Genomic DNA, 7,607 nt, shown 5'->3' on the forward strand with positions numbered 1-7,607 from the left:
GTTGGATTGTTCACCCACTAATATGTGGAACGTGAGCTGGGTTTAGACCGTCGTGAGACAGGTTAGTTTTACCCTACTGATGAGTTCGTTGTCTAAACAGTAATCCAACCCAGTACGAGAGGAACCGTTGGTTCAGATAATTGGTAACTGCGGTTAGCTGAAAAGCTAGTGCCGCCAAGCTACCATCTGTAGGATTATGGCTGAACGCCTCTAAGTCAGAATCCATGCTGGAATAGACGATAATCACCTTTCCCGATGTGCCGCGAATAGCGATAGGTGTCTTCTGGACACCCAACATCATACAATTGCAACGCACTCCGCTGCCTGTCAAGTACTGGCGGTGGAGAGTAGGCTGATTTGTAATTTCAAATATTGGGAAAGATAAATCCTTTGTAGACGACTTAACTACAGAACGGGGTGTTGTAAGCATGAGAGTAGTCTTGTACTACGATCTGCTGAGATTTAGCCCTTGTTCTATTGATTTGTTCAGAAATGAACATTTCTCCCCCCAATTGCAAACGCGCAATGTTAAAACTATAAAGTTAAGCAGTCGAAATAAGGCTGCGTTAAAGTGATTTACTTTCGCTATGGGGCGGCGAATGTAACCGGTCAAAGTGCTGGTAGAGAGTTAATACTGTTAAGCTTAAGATCGTCAAAGTCTTTGCTTTGTCTTAGTGAGGTTTGTTCGCAAAAATCGCTAAGTGCCGCTGCTATTGTTTTCCGAGCCAAATTCGGCGACCTTAGTATCGGGTTTATAACAGGCAGAAAGCGAGAAACACTTTGCGTGAAAATCGCTAAGTGCCAGCGCTAATGATTTCTGAGCCAAAATCGGAGATTTTAGTATGGGGGTTTAACAGGGCAAGCTAGACGGCAGGGCGTAAAATTAGACTTGGTTTAAGTATGTTAAAAGAGAGCGAATAGCGTGAATTAGACCTGGTTTAACTATGTTAAAAAAAGCGGAATAGCATGAATTAGACTTGGTTTAACTATGTTAAAGAGAGCGGAATAGCATAAAATAGACTTGGTTTAAGTATGTTAAAAGAGAGCGAAATAGCGTAAATTAGACTTGGTTTAACTATGTTAAAAGAGAGCGAAATAGCGTAAATTAGACTTGGTTTAACTATGTTAAAGAGAGCGGAATAGCATAAAATAGACTTGGTTTAACTATGTTAAAACGAGCGGAATAGCATGAAATAGACTTGGTTTAAGTATGTTAAAAGAGAGCGAAATAGCGTGAATTAGACTTGGTTTAAGTATGTTAAAGAGAGCGGAATAGCATGAAATAGACTAGGTTTAACTATGTTAAAAGATAGCGAAATAGCGTGAATTAGACTTGGTTTAACTATGTTAAAGAGAGCGGAATAGCATGAAATAGACTTGGTTTAACTATGTTAAAAGAGAGCGAAATAGCGTGAATTAGACTTGGTTTAAGTATGTTAAAGAGAGCAGAATAGCGCGAATTAGACTTGGTTTAAGTATGTTAGAGAGAGCAGAGTAGCGTGAATTAGACTTAGTTTAAGTATGTTAAAGAGAGCGGAATAGCGTGAATTAGACTAGGATAAAGTATGCAAAATGAAGCTGAGGACTTTGTGAAAAAATGCGAAGTTGTTTGCTGTTCTAATTGTATGGGTTTGGAGATGTTTTTGGCTGGATTAATAACAGGCAGGAAGCGCGAGGAAACGCAGCGAATATGGACGCGTACGCGGAAGGTGACGGCGGAGGAAGCGCGGATATGGAGGTGAAAATGGTGAAGGTGATGGCGCGAGGAAGGTGACGGCGCATGGGTGTGAATATGGAGGTGATGAAAGGTGACGGGAGGAAACGCATGATGTATATGACAAGTTAGTGTCGTACTTAAGCGGAGCGCGCGCTGTGCATGTATGAAGGTGTCGAAGGTGTTCATATTGCCTAAGACGCGTACGTGCACATGTCATGTCGCATAGGAAGCGTAGGTATGGTTGTGCAAGTCGTAAATGGCCACTTTGGTGGTTTAACATTGTTTCCAGGCCGCGTATGCGCAAATATGGGGTGCGGCGGCTATCTGCACTGCTGTGTATGAAGGTGTCGGTCTGTGTGGGGTTCCTATCGGAGAGAATACGTATGCTGCGTTGTAGGAGTGAGCTGCTGGCCACACGTTTGTATTGGAGTGCGCCACACCACCCCCCTTTTTGTTTTGTTACTATATAAAGTGTAGCCATCCACCCAGCCAATTCTGAGGGCCAGAAGGGGTATTGGGGGCCATCGTGTGCAGTCTATGGCCACGTATGTGGACATGTGAGTGTGTAAATGTGTTGTACCAATGTATACGAGTGATAAACACTAATAGGTGTGTCGGTCAAAGTCAAATTGTAGACGGCCATCTTAGTGCTGAAAGCACCATATCCCGTCTGCTCTGTGATCTTCTGCCTCTGTGAGAAGTTGAGCACCCTCAAGCTCGGGTAGTACTCGGGTGGGTGACCACCGGGGAAGTCCGGGTGCTGTCTACTTTTTAGCCCGTTTTGAGCTGTTTACCGACTTTGCGTGTGTTTGCAAACGCAAGATATGATGTCTGGCATGTGCCCACACGACATCTTGGTTTTAGTATGCCTGGCGAGCCACTACACACGAGATCTTGTTTTTTGTATGGTGTTCTTTAATTTGATTATTATGAAGATGAAAGAGAACCGTTAGAACGGGTATGAAGGGTGTTCTAGGGGTGCTTTTCGGTGCTCTTTCACGTGGACATATCGCAGCATGCGACATGTCAGCGGAACACTGTCTAAATTAATAAATACTGTTTTGGCCGATTTCTAAAAGCGTCTATAAAAGGGCATAAGTGCAATGACTCGTCTTTGTAACCCTGCGGCCTAGGCGTAGTTTTTCACGGGGAATCCGAATATCAAAGGTAGATTTATGTACAACATGTACTTTTTTTGCAACATGTACTTTTTATCTACGGGACATAGACATATGTAAAAACACACGGCGGAGCCGTTCCCGCAATCAGAATTTGTCTAACTCTTCTAGATCAAAAGTTATTCAGCGAAATGTGAGACTTTGTTTGGCATGCTCTTTTTTTAGGTGGTTTTTTCCGGTTTTATGTGCCGCCCGGCAGATCTGGCCTGCAGACTTTAGCAGAAAACTTGGCGCATGTGTTCGCACGACCGCTCCCAAAGTTTTACAAGCATATCTCCAGTAGTTGCTTCGCAATGATTTTTTTAGTGACGCCAAAAAACGCCATTTTCGCGGAAAATGGACACCTTGGACGGCCAAAATCACCACTTTTGGCCATGTTTGGCCCTGCACATCCAGGAAGCAAATGAGACTGCTCCGTATAAAAACTGCCCTAGGGGTGCTTTTATGCGCGCATTCCCGTGGTCAAGTCAGATTTTGGCTAAATTCAAATGCCTTGTCTATAAACACTTTTTTCGACCTAAATTTTCACCTGTTTTGTCCCGAAATGATAGCACCCATTCTTTATTTGCCTATATATCGCGAAGGAGGCAACTTTTTTGGTTGTAAGTATAGATAAAAAATTTAATTCGGCGTTTTAGCGCACGAGGAACAAAAGTCTCCATACAAGCTACCCTCGGTTTCTAATGACTTTTTGAGTTAGGGAAGCGTGGATCTTCTTTTTTTCTTGTTTCCAGGACTTCACATGAACTTCCAACTCAACTCGAATTGTCATCCCGGGCCCACCACGCATCGAAACGACACTTTTCTCGGAACTGGCGAATAAAAAATAGGTCACCAGATGCGCAAGAGTCTGGGATGACAGAATATCAAAACAATAACAGAATCGTTAGTACTTTTTTTGTCACCAGCGCCCTTTTTCTGTTTTCGCGTACATAATCGAGCATAACTTTATCAATTTATACCCATATCGACCCGATATCGATTGTCACGATAGTGTACTTTTTTTAGGCGCACATGATGGTAAAAAGAACGGCCACCTATTCCCAGCCGTTCTTAAGTTATGCTCTTTTAAAGATTTTACTTTAGAGATGACACACCCTCTCATTTCACTCCATTACATGCTCTTTTGCTGATTACGCGGCACAGACGCAGAAATCATGGTTCGCAGTCGAACATTTTGGAAGAGGCGCATCGAAACGGAACATTTTCTTAAAATAAACAGTGATATTACAAAGAGTGGGTTTCTCGACGCTGTGAGCAAGCGATTGGCTTACCTGAAACTCCCCAAAAAATATAAAATTAAACCTTTTTCTGGACTCGTAGGAAATGAAAATCGACGTGAATCCTTAGGGCAGTTAGTGTGTTTTAGTATCATACTTAACACCACAAAGTTTTACGGGGCACTCTACAATACTCTTCCCAAGACGCAAGAAAATGTTCATTTTGGGGGGTCCTCTAACGCGAACTTAATGATAAAATACCGCACTTAGTCCATAAAATACGAACTTAGGCACTATTCGCACTTAGTAAAATAACTTCTCGCACTTAGAACGGGTAATTTATGTAAATTACTTTATGGGTGACTGCTGAGTTCTAACAAAACTGAAAGATACTGACTAGCTGCTGGCGCGGCGGTTACTTTTCCAGCTATAAATAGATGTTAAACGAGTAGTCTGTAACTGTCAGCAGTAATCAATTCCCGTCAATCTGCTGTAGATTAACGGGAATTTTTGTTAAGACGACGTAAACAAAAGCGAGTATCTTTCTTGTGACGGTTTCCTAGTATATGTGAGGTGACAAGTCGGTTACTGAGTGTAATTTTGGAAATGGCGTGTGGGTTTCTAAGATTATAGTTGGTTTTTGAGGCGTTACTTTGCTGTTTAGGGTGATTTCTCGGTCTTATTTTAGGATAAGATTGAGTGAACTCTGGCGATTTATGGTTTTTTAGATGTGTCTTTGTAGGAATAGTTCTGCTGTTTCTAAGACGTGTCTTTAAGACAAACCTTTATAAATCGTGCGTTATTATTGCTTTGGGGAAACTTAGAGCGGTTATTTCGTGCGGGCAGAAATTGAGGTTGTACTCGTATGCTCTGCATAAGAATAAAGCTTTATTTGACGCATTTTATGCGTTGCTCTGGGTATTTTGCGCTGAAGCGATGTGGAATTGCTGACGAGTGTGTGCTTTCGGGATAGTGACCTGACTGTGTGTGCTTGGATGCGAGGAAGCGTTTGCTGACGTTGCGAGGTGCTACATCAACGCTCTGTCGGTGCCGGTGCGAAGGTGTGCTGCGGTTGGTTGTATAGTGTTTCGTGCAGTTTTCGGATTGTGTGTCATTATGCGATACCTTCTGTGGTGCGTTTTGCGCTGGATTTTTCCGGTGGAAAGTTTCAATTTCGGGTAGAACCGTTTTTGATCTGGGGCTAGTTATGCGGCGTGCGGAGGGGACTACAACCCAAAGTATGCTGCGTCGTGCTCTATTATTCGCTTCTTGATCTACCTATTTTTAGGTGGAACTGTTGAAGTGAGGATCATATTTTTGTCTTTCTGTGCAAAAAGATTCTCGGCTATTAATGGCGGCTTTGAGAAAAGCTGCGAGTGGCCTAGCGACTGTTTCGGCGGTTGCGGGGCTGTTTGCGGCTGGCCTCTGTGTTGTTGTTTTGTGCTGGGGGCGACTTGTCGTCTTCTTTAGTATGGAGGATATAAACCTGGGTTGATCCTGCCAGTAGTCATACGCTTGTCTCAAAGATTAAGCCATGCATGTCTAAGTATAAACAATTTTGTACTGTGAAACTGCGAATGGCTCATTATATCAGTTATAGTCTACTCGATAGTACCTTACTACTTGGATACCCGTAGTAATTCTAGAGCTAATACATGCATCAATACCCAACTGCTTGTCGGGCGGGTAGCATTTATTAGATTGAAACCAATGCAGTCTTCGGGCTGGTATTGTGTTGAGTCATAATAACTGTGCGGATCGCGCTTTTGCGCGATAAATCGATTGAGTTTCTGCCCTATCAGCTTTGGATGGTAGGATATGGGCCTACCATGGCATTAACGGGTAACGGGGAATTAGGGTTTGATTCCGGAGAGGGAGCCTTAGAAACGGCTACCACATCCAAGGAAGGCAGCAGGCGCGTAAATTACCCAATCCTGACACAGGGAGGTAGTGACAATAAATAACAATGCTCTGGCTCTTCGAGTCGGGCAATTGGAATGAGAACAATTTAAATCCCTTAACGAGGATCAATTGGAGGGCAAGTCTGGTGCCAGCAGCCGCGGTAATTCCAGCTCCAATAGCGTATATTAAAGTTGTTGCAGTTAAAAAGCTCGTAGTTGGATTTCTGTTTTGGATGTCCGGTCCGCTCCATCTGGGAGTGTGTACTTATGGATATTCGAGGCATTTTTTGTGAGGCTGCCTTTCTGCCATTAAGTTGGTGGGTTGGTGGGCTTGCATCGTTTACTGTGAAAAAATTAGAGTGTTTAAAGCAGGCGTTTGCTCATTTGAATACATTAGCATGGAATAATAAGATACGGCCTTGGTGGTCTATTTTGTTGGTTTGCACACCAGGGTAATGATTAATAGGGACAGTTGGGGGTATTCATATTTCAGCGTCAGAGGGTGGATCAGACAAAGACCGAAGATGAACAAGTCTGCTACCGTGAAGGCGGGGATCTACACGCCGAGGATCTTGGAGAAGGTATGGCGGTAATCCCGGAGGTACCACTGACCACAGAGGAGGTCACGATTGATGATATCCAAGTGGATCCAGGGGCGAACGAACCCACTGAAGTGGATCGTCTGCGTCAGAAGATCTGGGAAAGCCGACATCTGCTGATCGGTAAGGGTAATGCGTTACCGCCCGCCGCCCACGGAGTCAAATGTGACATCGATGTCGGCGACGCGAAACCGATCGCTCAAAGGGTGCGGAAGGTGGCACCTCAGTTCCGAGAAACTGTCGATCTGATAAGGCTGCTGCAGCCAGATCTCACTTTCAATTCCGTGGGGCTGCGCGCTGGGTATATTCTTTCTCCAGAGAGAAGGCGGGGGATTTATATCTTTCGTGGCCTAAATATTAGCGCGGCGGTTTAACACACCCGAATCCCTTAGGGGGGGTTTTTTTGCCCGTTCTCTCTTATAAACAAAGAGTCTTGTGGGGGGAATTGTGTAAAAAACCTTTGGGTCCTTTTTTTTTTATTTTTTTCCTAGACATGGCCAGTGGTTTCTGGGTGGTTACTATGACGGATCGAGCTCGCGCAATATCCGCATTCATCACACCGTTTGGCCTGTTCGAGTGGACCCGGATGCCGTTTGGATTGAAGAACGCACCCCAGATCTACCAACGCCTCATCGATAACGCCCTCTATGGGTTCACCCGAATACCGGAGCCCGAAACGGGTGGATCCGGGGAAGGTGACGCAGAAGTGGATCCATTCGAAGCGGGGGAACCAGGGGATCCTGGGACCCCGTCTGTGTTAGGACGCAGATCTTACATCGACCACATTCTGATCCCGGCGGAATCTCCGGGCTCAGTTGTGCGAAAGAGTGACATCCCTACTGCAGGCGTGTACTAAGTGGAATCTCTCTCATCACGCGGTTAAAGCTATGTGGAAGGCCAGGGGATATTGGCCCATTCAGAGGATGGAGCAACTAGACGCTCTACCATTTCTCCACTCTTACACAGCATCTCTGGATTGATATACGCGTCTC

General features: G+C 44.5%; 3 non-coding genes across 3 annotated transcripts; all 3 read left to right on the forward strand.

Moving 5' to 3' along the window:
• PITG_33346 lies at window positions 1-361 on the forward strand (the record flags this gene model as incomplete). Its single annotated transcript, XR_009934740.1, has 1 exon — window positions 1-361. It is a non-coding gene; the product is annotated as a 28S ribosomal RNA (ribosomal RNA).
• Window positions 362-2,355: 1,994 nt separating this feature from the next.
• On the forward strand, window positions 2,356-2,488 carry PITG_33347. Its single transcript, XR_009934741.1, has one exon. It is a non-coding gene; the product is annotated as an 8S ribosomal RNA (ribosomal RNA).
• A 3,116-nt stretch (window positions 2,489-5,604) lies between these two features.
• On the forward strand, window positions 5,605-6,518 carry PITG_33348 (the record flags this gene model as incomplete). The annotated part of the gene is made up of 1 exon (XR_009934742.1): window positions 5,605-6,518. It is a non-coding gene; the product is annotated as an 18S ribosomal RNA (ribosomal RNA).
• Between the last annotated feature and the right edge of the window lie 1,089 nt (window positions 6,519-7,607).

The sequence above is a fragment of the Phytophthora infestans genome, genomic scaffold (genome assembly GCF_000142945.1).
Source record: "Phytophthora infestans T30-4 supercont1.52 genomic scaffold, whole genome shotgun sequence".
Taxonomy (NCBI): Eukaryota; Oomycota; class Peronosporomycetes; order Peronosporales; family Peronosporaceae; genus Phytophthora; species Phytophthora infestans.